Source organism: Haliotis cracherodii, unplaced genomic scaffold, assembly GCF_022045235.1.
Source record: "Haliotis cracherodii isolate W230 unplaced genomic scaffold, xgHalCrac1.p SCAF_20, whole genome shotgun sequence".
Lineage (NCBI taxonomy): Eukaryota > Metazoa > Mollusca > Gastropoda > Lepetellida > Haliotidae > Haliotis > Haliotis cracherodii.
In genome coordinates this window covers 7,689,695-7,713,779 of record NW_027266276.1, presented here as the reverse complement: position 1 = coordinate 7,713,779, position 24,085 = coordinate 7,689,695, and the positions used below count along the sequence as shown (strand labels likewise).

The following is a 24,085-nucleotide window of genomic DNA, read 5'->3' as shown; positions in this document are numbered from 1 at the left end:
CCACCTGCCATTACCCGACCCTACATGGGTACCTCACCTGCCATTACCCGACCCTACATGGGTACCTCACCTGCCATTACCCGACCCTACATGGGTACCTCACCTGCCATTACCCGACCCTACATGGGTACCCCACCCACCATTACCCGACCCTACATGGGTACCCCCACCCACCATTACCCGACCCTACCTGGGTACCGGCTACAGGTCTCAAGAGATGGTTACAAATGTCCAATTGGGACTAGTTTGACAGTAGCCCTGGTAAAATGTATTTAGATACTCGTATAAAACGATCAGGGCCCACTTGCACAAAGCGATCTTAGCGCTACGACTATTGTAAGCCTATGTTAAAGCATCGGAGTTACGATCATCTTAGAGCTAAGATCGCTTTGTGCAAGTGGGCCCTGGTCATGCATACACTGAAGTTGACTGAAATTATATTTTTATTCAAACCTACCAAGGTCAGAATGGTGCTTAGTCACATAGTGACTTGTAGTGTAACCATAGAGTTCTAGATAATTTTTGTCATTAAACAATATATCATGTGACTAACCACGGGTCCAGGTCGTCCTGTGGGTACCCGGGTCATACTCAGTACCCACCCGAGTACCCCAGTACCCGAGTTACCCGTCCCACCCCTACAGAAAGGGCATACTTATGATGTGTCTCTTTTTATGTTTTAAATATATCATTCCACATGTCATGCATATGACTTCCTGTAATTTGTGGGATATCAGACAAATTATGTGCTAACAAGATAAAAGTTTATACCTGGTTTGGCCTGAAACAAAAATACCACAACAGATTCTCTAATTGTAACTCAATTTTTGTGTGTTAGATAGAGAATCTCACCCGTCTCAGAGAGTCTTTGGATATCAAATATATCAACACGAGTTGATGAAACTGGAAAAATTCTGAGGCTTGCCGAGGATTTTGGCCACTGATATATTTGATATCCAAAGACATGCGGGTGAGATTTTATTTATCATTCAACATCATTCTTTCAATTTTTTCAATTTGTAGACAGTAATTAGCAGTGTCTTCAGTGTAAAAAGTACTGCAAACAGCTTCAGTAGCAGAGCCATTAGTGATGTCATTTGATTGTGACGTCATGGTAACCAGTGACATCACAATGGTCTGCAAAGCATCGTGATGTAATTTCATCGCAGCGATATCTACAGTGTACATATCGCTTGATCTCATCCAAGCGATATCTCCTGTGGGAGCCAGTTTTGGATGATAAACTTCTGATATCGATCTTACTCCTTCTTTTCTAGCTGTATACAGGACTGTACAGGTTTGAAATACTCACTGTACTTGTGCTGTATTGCAGTTGTGGCAGTAGGTTGTCTCCCTTGTTCAGTCCTCCTCAGCAAATCAGCTGCTTCCTCTGTGAGGCGTCCGGTCATCTGATGGCCACGCGGGTCTGGATTTCCTTCCATTTCTCACTGTTCTGAAAGAAAACCATAGTTACTACCATCGATAATATGACTTGGGACATTGATCACGCAACACCAAATTCCCCAAAGGTATGAACCTTGCACTTTAAAGCACAATAAAACGTTATCAACTGTTATCATTTACCAAGTCTCAGGATTCTACAAATAAACATACAAAAGTAACTGGCAATGAATGATACAACAATCTTTCACAATAACCTCAATGACGACCTTGGCCTTTGACAGACTTGCCAGCCAATGCTGACAATGACTGTTGACGAACTTTGATAGATAAATTGTCAGAGCAGGACCCCATTCTAAAGAAGATGTATCTAGAATTTTAATGATAACTGCATTGATACTTTTTGAGAAAGTGCAAGCATAATTGTTTCAGTGAGATTTTCTCATACCCTTGACCTCTGATTCCCAAGGTCAACGTGGGATAAGTCAATTGTAGGCTATCCTCCAATGTTAATACTGGTTATAAGTGAAAGAATAATACAAAGTTAGAACACAGTTGTGATACAGATCCAGGTAATACAGATGAGGTTAGAACTTGGTTATAACACCTAGCCTGGTTGAAAATACAGGGCATTGATCTACATCAGGAAGTGGTTTATCTTTTCTGGCTTGATAGTTTATACTTAAAAAATACGGAAGCCTAAAAAAATAAGTACTCACGGAAATGAAAAAAAACTGTTTTTCTCAATTTAAAAATCGACACAAAGTGTTACGTCGCTGTAAATACGAAATAACAAAACAACTCGAAAAGTACTAGTCTGGATTTGCTAGTTTGATCTTAGTGAACAATACCAAATGTACTTTACAGATGGTAATTTGTCGTCACTTTCAACATTCAAAAATAAAACCAAGTCCAAATTGACATAGCAGAAACAGACTATAGGCATTATGCACCTGTTCTCACCTGTCGTCAAGGTGTCATAGGTCATGGACATTCACCTTGATCTACTTACACCTGGTTATGCCCTGTTTCACAATAGTCTGTTTTATTCACATTTTTACACACTTTTACTTGTAAAAAGGCATAAAAACCTGTGATATGTTGTATTTGTGCCAATGCCCAATTAGTACTAATTGCGTTGTTTGAATATTTACATATTTTGTATATTAACTGCATTTATTTAAGGTCTGAGGTCGAAAAAAAAGTTTTTTTTCATTTCCGAGAGTACTTAAGCTTTACGATCGTCCTGCTCCCGTGTTTTCCAACCAGTCTGTTAAACGTGAAATGTCACGGACGAGCCTGTAGCAGTAGTTACAGCACCCCCCTCAGCGGTTTTTGTTTTACATCCGTGTTCGAACTACTCTTAGAATCTAAGACACTTAAAAATTCTAACCAAGTCATGGCACTGTTTTACACCCATCGTGTTCTAACCTTGTCATGACACCGTGTTACAAGCACCACATACATATAAAACGCTCACATTTCGTCAGTTGAACATGCTGAAAGGGCATACGGGGAAGGCTCATGCCACTGATCGGCACATGTGCCAGTAAAAAGTGCCAGTGAGCTGACCCACATCTCTGTGTTATTGTTTATATCCCCTTTCAGCAACAGCTGTGTTGTGGCGAGACTGTCCTTTATCTGATAGAACCGGGGGGGGGGGGGGGGGGGGGGGGGGGGCGGGGGTCAGGAGACATAGACTTACACAGGCTTTTCCCAGAGCATTGATAACATTTTTTGTGTCTTATTATAGTACTTATTCACACATATTATACTTATTCATATGTTACATTATTTAGGTAGTATATAACACCCTGTTCATATAATATTCTTGTTTCGAAAGTAAATACTGTGCATGGTTAGAACTAACAGTTTTCCTCCACTAGTACTTATGATGATAGCATATAACAAAACCCTTAAAAAGGGCCAATTTCTACTAGTCCTTATGATACCTTTACCATTGGGCAGTTTGGCAAGGACTATGGGACTAGTGCCAATTTCTAATGCGGTCGTGAGAGGAGTTTGACAAAGAAATTCTATACTGTGGGGGTTTATAGTTAAATTGAACTCTTTTAAAAATATTCTCCAAACAGTTAAGAGCTCCTCAATATTGTTTCATTTAATTTCCCCACCACCAACCCCTCTAGCCACATTTAAGTTCACTGTTCTGTTTCAGCATGCATGTTCCAGTGTATTTCTGTTGAATTCAGTTATGCGTTTTTATTCTATTTCTCCCCTCTGGGTCATCTTAAATAAGACACACACATACACACACACACACACACACACACACACACACACACACACACACACACACACACACACACACACACACACACACACACACACACACACACACACACACACACACACACACCGCCGGCTGCTCAACGCCAGTCTCCCGTCAACACGTCAAGGCCAAATGACTTTTGTAATCTGATACCACATCTCCAAAATCTCCAAATAAACTGCAGCGCGGCCCCGGAACAAATGCCTTCAGTGAAGGTCCACATGTACATATCTCCCACCTCCAAACTCATAAAGACGAGGACGACAGGATAATTAAGCTGGAAGCTGTCTTTACTTTCGGCTGGGAATGTATTTACATTATACAATATCATCTTCAATTAGTTCCACCTATTATATCATCAAGCGTGCCAAATGAAACAGGTAAAGTAGCGATATAGATAGTAAAGATATATATCAGTGTGTTCTTGTGTTATAATGCATTTGTTTCTGATCAAATAATCTTATAAACCAACTGAGCATAAACTCGCGTGAAGCTACTATATGATTCAAAGGATCAGTAGTTTGACCTGTGTGTAGTTCTTTTGTATGCCCGTCTTTTACAAATGTTATGTAATGTTACCAATCATCAAAGTTTCATTGGAAACGAAATAAGAAACATGGTTGCAACGTTACCATAAAATCTAAGTTAAATACAACACAGTGGTAAAGAAATATATATTCCAAGGGTATATACACGATTATGCATGTTGCTATTCATTTCGATATATAACCTCTCTCGGAAACTATATGTCTTCCCTTTAACACGGGGGTTTCTCTATCCAAACGTCACGATGGAAATAGCCTGATAACTTCGTGGCACATCTGGGAGCCTCCCATGTTTCGCATGGAAATAGTTTAAAATACGGGTTTGAAATATTGTTATCTCTTTCCTGAACCATTTAGGCATAAAATAACTTTAAAATAGTCTCTCTTTACTCCGTTTTGGAAACTAAACTAGTGTCCAAAAGAAACTATACCACCTGTTTGCAACGACATAAAAGAAAAACTAAACAATGCAGAAGTTTAGGATTGGTGTTATGCTTTTGAGAAATCCTTTCACAACATCTGTACAAAAATTTCATTTCAATAAAATCTGTATAACCAATATGACAAGCCTTTAGAGATGGGTGGGGTCGAAAAATGATTATTTCGTTAGAGCACTGATCACAGAAACAACGGGAAATGTCACAACACACGTCTCAAAGTCAAGTCAGTAGCGGGTATGTCCACCGTGAGCATCAATACATGCCAGAACACGCCTACGGACTGATGACGTCAAACGTCTGATGACGTTGGGAGTGATGCGTTGCCATTCCTCGAGGAGACATCGTTCCAAGTCCTGGACGTTGACGAGGCACATGGCGACGTCGGATTTGACGGTCGAGGTGGTCCCATAAGTGCTCGATGGGATTCATGTCCGGTGAACATGCGGGCCATGGCAAAACCTGTACGTTGGCGTTAGCAAGGAAGTTCTGTGTCAATCTTGCTGTGTGTGGCCTTGCATTGTCATGTTGGAAAAGGAGTCCACGAGGCTGTTGCTGAATAAAGGGCACCACAACAGGCCGTAGGATGTCATCAAGATAACGCTGTGCATTCAGGTTTCCACGAATTACGACAAGCATCGTTTTGACGTCACCACATATGCCACCCCAAACCATTAACCCTCCACCTCCAAACGGCCGGACCTGTTGGATACAGTTAGGCGCCAAACGTTCACCAAATCGTCGGTATACAAGCTGCCGTCCATCGTTTCTGAAGATGAGGAATCTGCTCTCATCAGAGAACATAACACGTGCCCAGTCCCGCCGTTGCCAACGTCGAACTCGCCTGGCCCAGATCAGTCTGTTGTTCCGGTGTCGAGGCGTCAGGAGCGGTCCGCGGTAGGGATGACGTGGCCGGATACCATACTGCCGTAGTCTCCTGTAGACGGTCTGTCGACTGATCCTGTGTCCCAGTGCTGTAGCCGCCGTGGACGTCGCTGTTACGGTGCGGTTCCTAAGGTGTAATACCCGGATGTAACGATCTTCACGGGGAGTGGTTACTCGTGGTCTTCCACCCCTGGGCCTGTCTGACGTCTGACCTGTCTGACGTAACCGTTGCATCAACCTGGTGATAGTGATGCGTGCGCAGCCCAACCTTCTGGCGACGTCGACGTGTGACGCTCCTTGTTGAACCATTCCAACGGCTCTCTCTCTCTCGATGGCTGTCAAACGTGAGTAGTATAGGTAATGGGGGTTCTGGACCACTTCCACTGGAGCCGGATTCATATACCTATACTGCTACTACAGGGGGAATTTTTTATGCCAAAATGATTATGCGATTCAACGATAGTCATGAGATTCAGCTAAATTGGCTCCAGCTCACCAATACCTGGGGCCAATCATTGCTTTAGATGAGCCTAAATGGTAATAAAAATATTCTTCATTATTTTTATCGATAAAGCGATATTCAACATTTTTATTAAGTACTTCGTTCATTTTGCTAGGAGACCAGACTATATAACTACACTCCTCTTGTAAATTGATAAGAAACAATTGATTACCGTATTTGGTTGGTTTGACATCACTGATATAATAAAAACCTTGTGGTAATTCTCTCCATTTAATAGTTTTTTCCATTATTATATATATTTATGTAAGCATTTGTCTAAATGTGATCAAAAGATAGTAAGCAATTTATTTTTAATCTCCAACCAGTTCTTTGGTTTTGGCACGGAATAATTGACGCGCTTGTTGCCTCCCCTGTTCTATGAACTTTTTTTTCTCGTCCTCGCTAATACCATTGGTCTTACGAGATTTTGATCGAATCTCCTGCTTCATTACGTTGTATTTGGTGAGTTCTGACAACACTAAACGAAACTCCTCCTCGGATATCTTACAATCAGCCATTGCTGTCGAAATATGATCCTCAATGCTGCTCAACTTTGCTTCGGCGAGTATCTGAATACTATCGTGTTTTAATGCTTTCTTTTGCAACCTACGAGAAATGAATTTTATCGCTATTCCTGCCAGTCCCGAAGCTCCGGCGGTTATTTCCATGCCGAGCACGATAGGCGCGGCGATTATAGTTGATAGTAAACCGACACCAGCTACACCGAGTCCCATGCCAGCTACTACAAGAGCGGTGTCAACTCCGTCCAGAGCATTCACGGCTCTGCGATACTTTTTATACAATCCAAGTCTCAACTCCCTATCCTTTTCTATTCGATGTTTTATGTCGCCTATTTGATGTAATCGAAATCCGTCAACAGTTTCCATCTTTTCAATTGCTTCATCGAGCGCTGGATATAAACTCATAGTGTATATTACGAATATATAATAGTCTTTAATTGGTCTTGCTTAAATGTTTTGATAGTATACATCAACGTTATCAAATGTATATTACACGGTAAGAATATCTTAGAAAGAGACATTCTGTCACTTTTAATAATTTGAACCCCCTCGAGGGTTGTAACGGGTGATGCACCGACATGAATAATACTGCAACGTTGACGCTCGTGTTTCTTGAGCCATTTAATCGATAGACCTGGTAATATTTCGAAGGCATCTACCGGTGCATCTCCGAACAAGACTTCAATAATAAGCGTAGAAATATTAGGTATTGCACTCAAGTTCTGTTTAATATCATCGAATTCTGTAACCAAATTTAAATTAAAATTTGGATTGCCCGACGACTATATAACATATGACCTGGTTTTTCTGGCAGGGGAGTGACTAACACACTTTTTCGTTTTGATGGGATATAGGCCGCGAGTACGATGCCACTATTTATTTTCTTAGTTAAATTATGTCCCTTACCCATCATCGCATAAGGTGGGGTAATGACTATATTCAGTAGCCACTTGATGTTTGCTTCGACCATAGTCCATTTATTCTCACTGTTGTAAATGATATTGTACGGAGTGGTTTTAAGGAGTCTACTAACGTCGACATCGCTTAAATCTTCTAGATTATTCGTGAATGTAACTTCTTTCCGCTTGTATACATTATCGTGTAAGTGTAAAGCGTAAAACTTACCATTGGTACCGGGTTTACCGAATCCTTCCGTGTCTCCGAGATCGGAAAGCGCAATTGTATTACATTGTCTTATCGTTCCAGGGCCTGATGCATCAACCATTATTTATAATATGGAGTGTTACACTTAAGTATCCTATATGTACAGGTTGGTGTTTTACATCTAATACAGAAATTTTAAGGTCTGAAATAATAGCACGCTTTAATTTTTTATATTGTAATGACGAGAAAGATTCCGTTCTACCGCTATTGTATTTTCCATCTTTCACTGGAACACTTCTGAGTAGAGTTGAAGGACTTTCTTGTTGAATATTATCCGTTGTACTGATTTCATCAAGATGGATGCACAACTCTTTATAGGGAACTAAATCGGGTAAATCGAGTCCCTGATCTGATGTCTTGAGTTATTTCTCCTCTCCATCCAAGTGTGTATGCTAAGTTCCTGTAAAGCTTTACATCCTTTTTTCCAGCGTTTAAAATCAGTGACCCATTTGACTCATTTTGTGTGAGACTAATTCCATTAGGCTTAAAAAATTCATCATTGAGTGAGCATACGCTGTAATACCCATCAGGTATAATGTATTTTTGACCATTTATTTCTGTCTCATTATTATAACCCCTCGTAGCATTTATATTGGTCCACCGTGGGTAATATGTTACATCGCATAGAGCGACTTCGAGTTGTCCATCCGAGTTTTCGATAGTATGAAGCAGTTCAATAGACTGACCATTTGTTATTCCCGGGAGTGTAACATACATATCAAATATACAATGATACTATATCATAACTTAAATATGGAATCAGCCATTATTAATAATATGGAGTGTTACACTTAAGTATCCTATATGTACAGGATGGTGTTTTACATCTAATACAGAAATGTTGAGGTCTGAAATAATACCCCACTTTAATTTTTTATATTGTAATGTTGAGAAAGATTCCGTTCTACCGCTATTGTATTTTTCATCTTTCACTGGAACACTTCTGAGTAGAGTTGAAGGACTTTCTTGTTGAATATTATCCGTCGTGCTTATTTGATCAAGATGGATACACAACTCTTTATAGGGAACTAAATCGGGTAATTTAATTCCCCGTAATATTGCATTGATAAATCTGGCTGTTCCTGGCCCCAATCCAAGTGTAACTGATATGTTATTGTAAAGCGTTATATCCTTTTCTGGAGCGTTTAAAATCAGCATCCCATTCGACTCATTTTGTGTGAGACTAATTCCATAAGGCTTAAAAATTTCATCGTTGAGTGAGCATACACTGTAATACCCATCAGGTATAATGTGTTTTTTACTATTTATTTCTATCTCATTATTTCTTCTCACAGCATTTATATTGGTCCACAGCGGGTAATACGTTACATCGCATAGAGCGACTTCGAGTTGTCCATCCGAGTTATCGATAGTATGAAGCAGTTGAATAGACTGGCCATTTGTTATTCCCGGGAGTGTAACATACATATTAAATATACAATGATACTATATCATAACTTAAATATGAAATCCAACTTACATTACTAATCAATCGATTATAGTAACTGCCTCTGGTGCTGAATTTTTAGTTAAATTCCCCAATATCTATGAAAAGTACAGGGTCACGGCAACTAGCGATAAAATGGTGCACGATTGGTTTCACAATCCGATGCAATTTTGGCAGAATCAGTTAAACTTTGCCATATGGTGTGCCACAACGGGATGTGGCGTATCTCTTTACGCTCCAGGATTTGAACTGAATAAGTCTGTTATGTCATTTCACGTGTACTATCAGATTAGACGTATACTTAAAGAAATTAGTGCTCCATTACCGCAGGATCGAGCGTGGAATTCCACAAATAATAATTATGATAGGTCCGCGTATGAGCGTATTTGTCAGGAATTTAATGTTTCTACGAGTAAAGATTGGCGTATTAAAGGAGCAAACCATGGTCTAGGTGTTCCTTACACAGAGGAAAAAATATCCGTCAAAGAAGAAAACGATTATGTATATAAAGAACTTAATAAACTAAATGTTATTTTTATAAGTTGCGGCAGGCCAGCAAACTTTACTCAAGAATGTATGATTATCGGTATAAAGTCGGTCATTGGTATCATGGCTGGGAACTTTATAGTAACGATTGGAGAGGGGATATTATGAGTTTTAAGAGTGGTTTAATTTATATTGTTAAAAAATTTATACAAATGAACGATACCGAAAACGCTTGGAATGAATTTCTTAATGATAAAACGGAAAATAATTTTACTAACCCAGGATTTGTAAGAGTTAATGAATCGATAAGAACTTATGTATGGGCAATTCTCGGAGCGCAATCGCAAACTCGAACGTCCATCATCGGTTCTGGGACGGCGCTCGATGCGCAAAAACAGTTTGTCGCAAACGTGGAGGACGCCATTAATTCACCAGTTGACATACCATCGTCTATAAAGCGTTTTCAAGATGCATTACAGTACGCTCAATCCAAAGTGGACTTTGTTTATGCACCGGGACTATACATGTCTCCGAGTAATATGGAACTTAAGATCGGTCAAGTGATAGGCTATAATAATAAAATTGTTATCGCTACCGATCAACAAAAACCAGGTATAAATTCAGATATGAACTTCGAATTAATAACGCAAACGATCACGGGTGAAAAGGGAATAGTCAAGCCACAAACACCAACTAACGCACAAACATCTACTGATGCACAAGTGTCACCGCATATTGCGGCTAAAAATCAACAACATATCGATGAAAAAACAGCGCTGGTAGTGGGTGGAGTCTCGGTTGGTTTACTCATGATTTGGTTAAATAGTTCTTAGCGAATACGTACAACAGCCCTGCAATTGCTACGATCAGCCCCAACAAGTTTTGACTAAGCCAAGTGGTGGTCTTAGCTAATAAATTCAATAGCCAGGAAACTATACTCCCTATTATACCGGGAAGTGCAGACGCGGCTTTCTCAGCTAGCTTTCCCAGTGCTGAACCTAATGCTTTTAAATGCTTTTTTATCCACTCTCTTATACCGTTTTTATCGTTAGGCGGTGATCCGCCGCTACAACCTGTTAACGAGAGAGTCAAAGTCGATATAATAAATACCAACGCGGTTAAAATACTGGCAATTGTTATTCCCTGTTCTCTGAACAATGTTTTAATTTTATCGGCCAGTGTAGTGTCATCGTTGAGGACTTGATCGATAGTTTCTCGAATACGACTGATTTGCGAATGAAGTGCCTTTCTATTACTGGAAGCTGCTTCGAGGCGGGCCAATCTTTCCTCTTCTAGGTTACGCAATCTTTCCTCTACGCGGGGTCTACGGAACTCATCGCCCGCCTGTTCGAGTTTTGTTTTCTCGTAAGCTATATGCTTGTCAATTTCGGATAGCTTGGCTGTATTATTGATGAGTTCTCCCCGCATTGTTCGCATTGCCTTGTCAAGACCTCGTAATTCCCTAATACTGAACTCCGATACCTGTAACGTGGAATTATCGTAATAGGTATCTAAGATTTCTCCGAGTCCGTCCGAGGCCACCATCGAGGCTGCTTCCAAATCATCTGTATTAACGAGTTCTTTCCTCATAGTCTGAAGAGCCTTAGTAGTCTTCGCGGAAAGTTTTGGTCGTCGGTAGTAGTCCACAAACCCTAATTCATCACGAACAGTGCTGATGCCGTGTTTAGCAGCTATCGTAGACAAGGCTAGGGGCTTACGAGTACGAGAATGCATAAGATCAATATCCGGAGCGCCACGCAGTCGCAATATTCCTTTACTATCTATCGTAAACTTTGAATAGTCATGGCCTATTGGGTTATCTTCTTTTAAGGCATCGTAATAATCATTGACGGTTGATTGTAAAAGTTCATTGTTAAGATTCGTGCCACCAAAGTTGGTTTCATCAGTATCTTCGATTGGGTTATCAAAGTCATCAAAGGTACTTAGATCAAAGTCATTAATATCAAAATCAGTCATTTTTATATTAAAGATAGGGTACATGTTTTCAATATAACAATGTCTTCGCAATACGGACGCAAGTTAAACCCACAACGTAGACTTCGAGATCCATTAGGGATCAAAGCAATTCGTCAGTCTGTAACTATAACTAATAACCCTAGTACCATCGATCAGAATCAAACGCTTCTGGTTCGCTTTCCTAATCTCGGCGCACACGATGTGTTAGTTCCGGGAACTGTCCGACTAGCATTTACGATTGTTTTGACTTCTACCGACGTTAACAAGGAGCCCGTTCAGAACTTCTCTATTAAAATTAGCGGTAATGAAGTTTTGAGTATCGACGATAGCGATGTATACTATTGTTACATGGATCTCTGGTGAACGGATAAAGAGCGGGAAAACTTACAGTACCAAGGTATTTGTAATAAGAACACATTGAGACTGCGCCTAGATGCTTCTAGTGGTAATGGTACTGTCGTAAAAGATCAGGCCGTTGCCGACGCATTAGGTAACAGATTCTATGTTCCCCTAGACTTTGAATTACTAGATTCCCACATGCCTTTATATCAAGCATCCTTAGGTGATAGGTTAGAATACGAACTCACTTTTGACGACTACGGTAGAGTAATCAGAGCTGCTGAAGGTGCTAGCTATTCCATTGACAATATCTCGCTCGAGTACGATATGATAACGGATCCCGAATTAGCCAGACAAATTCGTAACCAGTATTCGGGAAGTTTAGCCATTTTGTACGACCGCGTGCTGCGACATCGAAAGATCACGAGGGACAAAAAAGATACGATGTGGAATATCAATCTAAACGTCCCCACGAGGTCGTTGAAGGGTATTTTAATGTTGTTCGAGGACCCCTCCGATGCGTTTAAAAGAAATACCGAGAAGTTCTACAATCCCAAGATTACAAAAGTAGAATTGACTATCGAGGGCGTTCCTAATCAACTATATAGCCAAGGAATGCTAGCGTATCACCAGTGGGATGAGATTAAAAAACTTCCTTCTATAAAACGTTCTCCGGAAGTTAACGCGGTCGTGAAAGATCTGTCTCTCGGAAGTGTATCGATGGGTGAATACCTCACCACGAAGTACGCGCTATGGCTCGACATGCGAACAACGGACGATGACCAACTACATGGCTGTGGGAGGAGAATAGAAAATGCTAGCGAGGGTGTCACCATACAGATAACGAAGCTCCAGGAATCAGCTGGTAAATTAAACATATATTTGTACGTGATTATGGATGCGCAACTTAATATACAGAATGGGAGATTCGTGCAAGCAATCTATTGATAATCTTTTACCTAAAGATCCGCACTGCGCTATCATATGCGGGCAAACGGGCTGCGGAAAAACAGCTTTTATTCTAGATATTTTAGAAAGTCATTATCGGGACGTTTTCGATCATATTATTATTCTGTGCCCGACTATAAGCGTTAATAAAACATACCTATCGAGATTGAGATTGGGTAATGAATGACGACGGGGTACACAGAACGATCCGGGCGATCGTTTACAAGACTGTCTCCGAGTATGTCATGAAAAATACAAAGGAGAATCAACCCTTTTCGTAATAGACGACTGCAGCGCGAGTAAAGAAATCACAAAAAAGAAAGATATGCTTTCATATTTAACATTCTCCGGTCAGCATACTCAACATAGCGTTTGGGTACTTACTCAAAAATACAACTCTGTCCTGAAAGATCTCAGAGAGCAGACCAAATGGGTAGCGCTGTTTCATTGCAAAGACCGAGATTCATTCGAGGAATGTTTACGCGAAAATGACGTCATTTATACCAAGGGTGAACGTGACAAAGTCAGAAAAGTGTTAGCGGCAACGAAGCACTGTAAACTCGTATTAAAAACCGATCAACCAGCTGCTTATGCAATTGCTTAGCAAAATGTAGCAAATTGTAGCAAAATTATAGCAAAAAGATAGCAAAATGTAGCAAAAATGTAGCAAATTGAACATTAGCAGTTAAAATTACATAAAATGTGGTTCGAAATCATCATTCTTTCGCAACAGTTCATTATTACGGGATGTATTGGATATGTCATATTCCATTATGTTAGACTTAAATATCTCCTTAGGTATTACATTATGGAATGCGACGAACTCATCGAACAAATGCTCAAAGAATCTGATGCTGAAGTAGTTACAGATAAACATAGAGAAAGACTCGTGGCTTTGGTAGCCGGTGGAAAATGTTCCCAATATTTGGGAGAAAATTATACCATCGAAAAAATTGATAACATGACCGATGAAGAAATTAAAAAACTGTACGCGCGTTACGAGTCTAGACTGGGAGCTACCATGACTAAAACGATAGGGTCGTCTATATTACAACTATACACAGTCGTAGCTAGTACGTTTCTCCCCATCCCCGAATCTCTAGAGAAAGACCCATTCATCAAACACGCTATAAGCTCAGTGAGCTGTGAGTTTTATCATAGATTCGGAATGTTCTTAGCTCCGTTCACCACAGCTTTAATAACGGCTAGGTATTGTCAATTTAAACATACGTGCCCACTAAATAATATAAAGAACGAAGTTCAAATAAATAATGGAGACTCAACAGGTGACACCACAACAGATTGCGCAACCACAACAGATTGCGGAAACGGAACAACGAGTAAATAAGGATGTGAATGAGGATGCACCACAAGTGAATGAGAAAACAAAAAAACAACCCAGAGTTACTAAGAACCCAAAAAAAATAGCCGCAGGAAGAAAGGGAGGGCTGGCGCGCAAAGCAAAATTAATAAATACTTCAAATCCGATTAAAACATGGGCACTAGTAGGAGTTGCTGGTATAGCGGCTGTATGGTTTTTTTATAAGACCGGAAAAGAGAAAACGTCACCCCCTATGCAACAACAAGTTCAATTAGAGGTTAGTCCTCATATAATGCTATAAGAAGCATGACTACTCCAGTTACAGACGGTAAAATGTTGGTAAACGCGACGTATCATTCAGCAGTGGTCACCGGCTTGGCCATTGGCTATGCCTGTATGGCTAAAATGATTACTAAAGCCACACCTCCCAAGCTAGATTTTAATGGATTTGATATAGGTATGATGGTTCTGGATATTGGATTAGCAATGGCAACGAAGGATATGCTCATCAAACAAGGACTTATCCCGGAAGACATAATGAAGTAATTAAACATTTGAATATTTTATATTATATGGCATCAATTGCGATGATGGTCGGCGGAGCTGTTGTTAATGCTCTTGCTTTTTTGGGGAGTAATTATTTATTTTCCAGTATGAGGGAATCAAATGCTAAAGAAACTGAAGAGGAGCGTAAACGACATAACGAAGCTTTAGAAAAACTCCAAGCAGCCCAGTTACAATATACGAAGCAGAGAAAGAATAGATTAGACTTTATTAATGAAAAAATGATTAAGGAAGGACATTCAATTCAAACGTTTAAGGATGTCGAATCCGCCATGCATGAATACTTCCTCGTTTATGGGAAAAAACTCGACCCAATACAGATACCAACAATGAGTCAGTTTTATACACCGTCAGAGGAACAAAAGAACCGCGAGGTCACATTTGTGATTATGGGGTCATCTGCAGTATTGATTTTCAGCTATATAATAGCTACTCATGAATAACCACAGCTGTGGCAATGACCTAGTTATAGCGATCTATAAAGAGCCTAATCAATATCTCACCAGTGTAGATGTGATTTGCATTTAGACAAATGATATGATAGATGTATATACCATGAATAACTGCAAGTTTACACTCATGGGGAAGACGACTCTATGTTACAGACGCTGTGTTGAAATTTACTGCGGTATACACAATTATTACATCAAGCGTGGACACATAAACTATACGTGTTCTGAATGCGGGATAGGGGTCAAAGGTCGTTATTGTTTATGTAAGAAACACAGTGCTGATAGGGTCAGGAATCAGATTATTTATGCTAGGAAGAGAGATTACATCAATGAGAGGAATAGGTTGGGGAGAATACGTATTTAGATATATGAAAACAACCAATTAGACATTTGTCTCATTTTGCATATACCACAATGGTTTTTGTCAGAGAGTTGAAGGCTATGGCAAAGCAACGTGGTCTACGTGGATATTCTCGTATGAGAAAAGCTGAATTGATTACCTTACTCGGTTTGGAATACAACAGATCACCCCTGACTGTTAGAGAACTCAAAGCTCGACCGAGAAACAGTGGGCTGAGAGGTTATTCTCGAATGAGAAGAGCTGAATTGATCGCTTTTCCAACATGGATGTTAACGATATTAAGCCCATCATATCGAGTAAAATTAACGAGGAGTTAGATGATTTACATAGTATAAAATACCAGCTGACGATTAAAATGTTATTGAGTAAAAGTACCGCAGGCGATAGCGCCGAATATACCGAACCATATTTCCGAAGCAATCAAGAAGTTATAACGGAATCCGATACTATAAATGCATCATTAGATACATCAATTCAGAGGATACAGGAAACTTTAGAACGTTGGACTAATAGAGGTTCGGGTTGGGGTGTGGATAGAATCGATAGTTTATATTTAGACATAGCAAATTACATGCCTTTCAAAGGTGGATCTTATATAGATTTACCCCCGTATTATAAGAAGAAAAAAGCCATAATTAACGTAAAAAATAAATCCGATGACTGTTTAAGAATGATGATAAGATCTGCATTGTTCCCCGTAGACAAGCATCCGGATAGACCTTGTAGCTATCCCCAAAACGATGGACTCATCTTCGATGGTATAGACGAACCTACACCAATATCACAAATTGATAAGGTGGAAAAGCAAAATAATTTAGCTATAAATGTTTTCGGACATTCTAAAGGAATTGTTCTACACAGGATAAGCTCCGCTCCGGAACATATTCCCAGAATCAATTCATTTCTGATCGAAAAAGATGGTAAATATCATTATACGTGGATAAAGAGTTTAAACAGGGTGCTATACGATCAAACAAAACATAAGGAAAAGAAATATTTCTGCGAAAGATGCCTGCATGGGTACAGCAGACAAGATCTATTAGAAGCGCATAAAGAAGACTGTAGAGGTGTTGGACAGACCGCTATCAGGATCGATATGCCTAAAGAGGGAAAAAATATATTAAAATTTGAACATTATTGTAATCAAATGCCAGTACCGTACGTAATTTACGCCGACTTCGAAGCGCTTATCAAACCCATAGAAAATACCAACCAAAGCAATAATGATACGTACAAAACTCAAGAACATATTCCTTGTGGGTTTGGATATATAGTTGTAAGGTATGATGGGAAAACAAACACTCCCGTGATTTACAGAGGTCCCGATGCAGCGGGAAAGTTCCTAGAATATTTACAAAATGAAGAGAGAATAATCAGGGAAAAATTATCGTGTAAGAAACCCATGCGTATGACGATAGATGATTGGAGGGCCCACAAGAAGTCAACGAGTTGTCACGTTTGTAATAAACCCCTGGATGGGGATTCCGTAAGAGATCATTGTCACGTCACGGGTAATTATCGGGGAGCCGCGCATAACAAGTGTAACTTGAAACTAAAAAAGAATGCTCAAACAATACCCATCCCCGTTGTGTTTCACAACCTTAGAGGATACGATTCACATCTCATTATGCAAGCTATCTCAAAGACCGACGGCGGCTTAACGTGCATTCCTAACAATATGGAAAAATACATATCGTTCTCGTTGACTAAACCTATACATTATAGGGACAAGGATGGGAAATCTAGAATAAAGCAAAGTAATGGGCTTAGATTCATAGACTCCGTACAGTTTCTGTTATCTTCCCTGGACAATTTAGCTAATGCGAACAATCCCGATGACTTCGCGATAACAAATCAATATACCGATAAGATAACTCGTCATTTGTTGCTGAGAAAAGGTGTATATCCTTACGAATATATGGATGATTGGTCTAGATTCGAAGAAACTGAATTACCACCCCTCGAATCATTCTATAGTAACTAAACAGAATCTAGAATAACAGATGCCGATTATGAACACGCTCTGACGGTCTGGGATAAATTAGGTTGTAAGAATTTAGGTGATTATCACGATCTGTACTTAAAAACCGATGTACTGTTACTCGCCGATATATTCGAGATATTTAGAAACAATACGGCTTGGACCCGGCATGGTACTATTCCAGTCCCGGACTATCGTGGGATGCATTGTTGAAGAAGACCGGCGTAGAACTAAAACTACTCACAGATTACGATATGCACTTGTTTATTGAGAAAGGATTAAGAGGTGGTATATCGATGGCAGCGAAAAGGTATTCTAAGGCTAATAATAAATTAGTGGAAGGATACGATCCGAGTAAACCCGACACGCACATATTATATCTCGATGCCAACAATTTGTATGGATGGGCTATGAGTCAACCTTTACCCACGGGTGGTTTTGAGTGGGTCAATGATATCGATAATAATGATGAGAATAAAGGGTACATACTAGAAGTTGACTTGGAATATCCAAGTTCCTTACATAAAGACCATAACAGTTATCCACTAGCTCCCGAAAGATTAATGGTTAATAAAGACTGGATGTCGGAATATCAACGTTCATTGATGGGTAATAGTAGGTTAGCTAACGTAGAAAAACTCGTACCAAATTTGATGGATAAGACAAAATATATAGTTCACTACAGAAATCTCCAGTTGTATCTATTGTTAGGTATGAAACTAAAGAAAATACACAGAGTTCTAAAGTTTGATCAAAGCCCTTGAATGGAGCCCTATATAAGGCTGAACACAGATTTAAGAAAGATAGCCACCAGCGATTTCGAAAGGAATCTGTATAAGCTCATGAATAACTCGGTATTCAGTAAAACTATGGAGAATCTAAGGAAGCGTGTTGATGTTAAATTAGTCAGATCTAATGAGGAAGAAAGACTCAGGAAACTTATAGCCAGTCTGGCTTTTAACAGAAGCAAGATATTCGATAACGACTTAGCCGCGTTGCATATGCAGAAAAGTAATATAAAATTCAACAGACCGGTGTACGTCGGTATGAGTATTCTCGACTTGTCAAAACACTTAATGTATGACTTTTATTACAACGAACTTAAGAAACAATACGGCGATAGATGCGAGGTGTTATATACCGACACAGATTCTTTGTTGATGGAAATACAAACCGAGGATGTGTATAAAGATATGGCAGAAAAAATAGATATGTACGACACGAGCGATTACCCTAAAGATAATCCACTGCACAGCGTTGTAAATAAAAAGGTGTTAGGTAAGATGAAGGACGAATGTGCTGGGACTCCTATAGCGGAGTATGTAGGATTAAGACCTAAGATTTATTCTATAAAGAAGTCCGATAATGGAGAGATAAGAAAAGCCAAGGGCGTTAAGAAGTATGTTGTAAAAAAGCATATCAAACACAAACAGTATAAAGAATCATTATTCAACGGTAGAACGTTCAAACACGAGATGAACTCTTTGAGAAGTTACGATCATAGGATATATGGATTAAGAATGAACAAGACATCATTATCCCCCTTAGATACAAAGAGATGGATTGATAATGATGGTGTAACTACCTATGCTTATGGTTATGGTGGTAATACCGTACCGTCGGGAACTATGAACAACTCTTCTCGTACAAATGCCCTACCCGGTCCATCTGGAAGATAATAAAGAATAGGCTCTCCTTCTTTCGTAACCAATCGACTAATGTTATACGTCTTAAGGGACCATATGGGATCGGTTGCGCGACGTAGGCCTCCTTCGAGTTCACCTGCCTGGTATAAATATCTTACCCTTACTCTATCCGAAAGTTTTCGTTCTTTGCCTCTCCTCGATGCTGAAGATTCGGAAGTCACGGATTTCATTTTAATAGCATCGGATGGTTTCTTCCCTATTAATCTCGTTACTTCATTATTCAGCGCTGATACAACGGCGGATAATCGTGTCACCCATTCGGTTGATCTCAATTGCTCGGATTTCATTTCGATCCCATACTGATAGCCAAACAAACGTTCCGCTAATGTCCTGTTAAATCTTTCGACGATAGCTTGACTGCGGTGGGCCTCTCTTTCACCACGGACGATTTTGACGTTGTGCTTTGTTAACAGTTTAGTTATTGATCCCATAAACTCGCGACCGGGATCTACTTGAAATAGTTTCGGCCATTTTAGTGGTCCGCGTTTATATATGCGCCTCAGTGCATTAGCTACCTCTGTTGATTCTTTCGATGTTATTGGCTCAGCCTCTTTGTATCGACTAGCCACATCCACTACTGTTAAAGCGTATTTATACGTTTTGCGTTTTGCCTTATCGTGGGGAAGAAACAAGGGGTCAGCCTGATGAACTTCATTCGTTGTAAAAATATCAAACTTCTTCCTCGGTATATAACGCAGTGCCGGTAAATATATTTGCCTCAACGCTTGTTTCTTTAACCAATCCTTGGCCACATCTTTAGATACCTTAGCCGCGGTGGCTAATTTTTTTATTGCTCCTATACCTTTCCAATATCCTCGTGGGCTATAGTAAATTTTATTCATTATTAATTAATATTGATGTTTCGTTTAATACAACTCATGACTATCGTTAAATCGCATAATCATTTTGGCATAAAAAATTCCCCCTGTAGTAGCAGTATAGGTATATGAATCCGGCTCCAGTGGAAGTGGTCCAGAACCCCCATTACCTATACTACTAACGTGGCATATATTGTGTTCTTTTTGTTGCTGTGATATCAACGTGTCTGATCAGCCGATTTATACAGTTTTTCTGCACGTGCAGAACATGCTAGAGAGGGAAATGTCACTTTCACGAAATTTACGTTTTTTCCCGGAAGTGATCACGTATTCCCGGTATTTTTTATCGACTATGCTGTGTTTGGGATGTGCAATACGAATTGGCATGTTTTCATACTTGACAATTCACTTAGTAAAAAACAATTTTGAAAATAAGTTGGTATCGTTTCTTTTGGACACTAGTTTATATAGCTTCCCTTTAACACGGGAGGTTGTCTATGCAAACGTTCGGATGGAAATAGCCTGAAAACTTAGAGGCACATCTGGGAGCTTCGCATTTTTCGCATGGAAATAGTGTAAAATACGGGTTTGAAATATTATTATCTCATTCCTTAACCATTTAGGCATAATATTACTTAAAAGGAGTCACTCTATACCCCCTAGCTTCCCTCAAACTCGTACGGCTAGCTATACAAACGTCCCTATGGAAATAAGCTAAAACTTCTGGGAGCCTCGCATTTTTCGCATCGATTTTACTAAAAATACGGGTTTGAAATGTTATTAGGCATAAAATGAAGTAAAAGGGGTGGCTCTATATCCTATCTCGGAAACTATTTAGCTTAACTCAACCACAGGGGGTCGTCTATACAAACGTCCCTATAGAAATAGCCTGAAAACTTAGTGGCACATCCGGGTCCCTTGCATTGTTCGCATTGAAAAAGTTTAAAATACGTGCTTAAAATATTATTATCTCATTCTTTAAACAATTATGACATAACATTACTTGAAAGGAGTCGCTCTGTACCCTCTCTTGGAAACTATATAGCTTCCCTCAAACACAGGAGGCTGTCTAAGCAAACTTAGCGGCACATCTGGGAGCCTCGCATTTTTCGCATCGAAAATTACTTCAAATACGTGTCTGAAATATTATTATCTCCTTACATAACCATTTAGGCATAAAATGAAGTAAAAGGGGTACCCTTTATATTTTGTCTCGGAAACTATCACTGCAAACACGAAAACGTTTTTTTCCGTATATGATCATTGGACGGAAAAACGACTGAAAATTCATTAAAATTGATTAATTGGTGAGCGTCTAGAAAGTGTGCAGAAAAGGGTCGAGTTTTTCAAGCGTAAAATGGACAGAAAAACGATGCTTTTTGCTCCGCCTTGTACAACTGTTAACGGCCAATCAGATGGCGCTGGTCCCCCGACGCACGTGATTCCTAAGGCTTCCTTTCGAAAGCTTTAGGTTTCGTATTTCTGGCATGCCTTGGTCTAGTATCTGTCGTGCGCAGTGCAGCGAGATTTGCTGATTAGCCAGTTTTAGGATATGTAACATGTTAATGGAATTCAGGCACGCGCCAAGAAGTCAAACCAAACAATGTTACCAAGTTTATTGTGGTAACATATACCTCGGCTATGAACAGTTACCCCTATCGGATAATGGATTGTGTTTCATTTGGTTATAATAATAACTAATCTTTTAATGTGAAGTTTACGAGATATACGGCTTGGACGAGAGGTCGGTCACATGACGTTCTTCACGTGACTGTATTCTTGAAATGGTGTAAACACTGACTACTTCCACATTCCTGGAGAAAACCCTTGGAATTCCCTGGAACGAATTCATACAGAAGCGTGGTTGCATGCCCGTTTAATATACCCTCGCTACAACCCATCCCAGAGAAAAAAACAAACGAAACAAACATCGAACTATCGTAGTGACAATCTACAGCAATCTATGAATTTACCTTAGTATCTATTTGACACATCTTTACAATCACCTTCGAACGATCGTCCAATTGATCAGTGATGACAAAGGCTTGGAATAGCCACAGGTTAATTAACAACGTTTATCGTGTCGGCCATTTTAACGTATTGTACTTGATGTAAATGTAATACGACGCTCTTCGGGTCTTCGGCGTGACGAGCGAACACTTTAACCACTAGGCTACCCGACCGCCCCCTCATCTAATGAGGATATTGTTTGAAATATATGTCTTGTAAACATACTAAAACATGGGGGGGGACTATTTTATTCCGGGATGGCCTATTAAAGTTAGCAGTAAGTCAAGGCACCATGCGTATATATATGATTTGTTATTATATGTGTTTAAATTACGGTTTGGGGCGTTAATAGAATACACTGACGCAAGTATATTCTATTCAAATCAATTGGATAATTGAATATGCTTTCTTTTACATATTACATAACAGCACTGCACAACATTTGAACAGTTGCAGTAACACACTACGGTAATCGCATTCAACACCATTTTCAACTGTACAGTATTTCAGTATTTCAGTTATATCACGGTGTACAGACTGATGTGGGATTAAAATCCGAATTGGTTCAGGCCATCAAACGGGTGTTCGGGAAAAGGTGACCGTATCCTGCCACACAAGTGGCACCCGTCACAAACACATGCAAGGACAAGTCAACTGTTCCCCTGAACAAAGCACGGAAACACACAATGATGCCCGTCCTCACTTTTACCCAGCATGTAAATTATATTGTCCGTCAAAAACATGGACGTGTATAAACAATATGTTCATTCACGTAATACATGTCATACATTTTGACAAAATGTATTGACTCGGAGCATTATTGTTAATCACAACGTATAGACTCGGCATGCAGTTGAACTCATCACCCATCCCATTATTGATTATCCTTCTTGAAGATCTATGAAATCAGAAGCTGCAACACTTTATATTTTAATTGGCATGTCAGACTTATTTGCACAGTTTTATTTGCACGGATCACTATGGAAGGGACATTGTCGCGTTGTCGCATTGTCGCATTGACGCCCTTACAAAAACAAGCAAAACGTGTCAAAATTAACAAAAGCGCGACAATCGCGTGTTTGCATTGTCGCTCTTTGAATAATCCTTCCTTATTTTACATAAGGGCGACGATGCCGTAATGCGACATTTACAAGGTCAAAATATGTCTCGTTGTCGCATTGTCGCCCCATCACAAATGTGTACAAGAAAACATTGATGCAAAGCATCAAAGTTCTCCGCCATATGTGATGCCTCAAAAACGCATAATTATGATATTACTGAAAGGCATGAAGGAGCATAATTATATTAACAACAAAAAACACAAAGCTGTTGTGGATAAAAATAAATATTTTGAGTATTGGGCAATACAGTTGATACATTTGCATAGGGTAGGTCTATTTGAAAATAGTTTCTTGTTTAACGCCGCACTCAGCAGTATTCCAGCCATATGACGGCGGTCTGTAAATAATCCAGTCTGGACGAGATAATCCAGTGATTGACACCAAGAGCATCGAACTATGCAACTGGAATATGATGTTATGCATCGAACAAATCATCGAGCCTGACTACCCAATCCTGTTCGAAGCCTCTTACGGCAAGCATGGGTTGCTGAAGACCTATTCTAAACTGGGTCTTTATTTAAAAAGTAGATCGAAGGAAATGGAAGCAATTTCTGGCACAAATGTAAACATGTGGAAATGGTATCAAAACTGCCAACAACATTGGCAGATGCACATACTCAAATAATAGATCACATTCTTTTCACACTTGGCATAATAATGTAAACGAAAATACTAAGGGCTTCATATGACAAAAAAGTCATACTCAAAATATTATCACGTAGTTGGAGAACATTTCAATACCGGGACTAATCAATAACGGAGATTCCCCGTCTCTTGTATTACGTTTTTTGGTCAGTTTCTTTTTTGTA

The 24,085-nt window shown here is 39.6% G+C and overlaps 1 pseudogene; it reads right to left on the bottom strand.

Moving 5' to 3' along the window:
- The window catches only part of LOC139470283 (serine/threonine-protein phosphatase 6 regulatory ankyrin repeat subunit B-like), a 56,112-nt pseudogene that overhangs the window by 19,068 nt on the left and 12,959 nt on the right, over window positions 1-24,085 (bottom strand).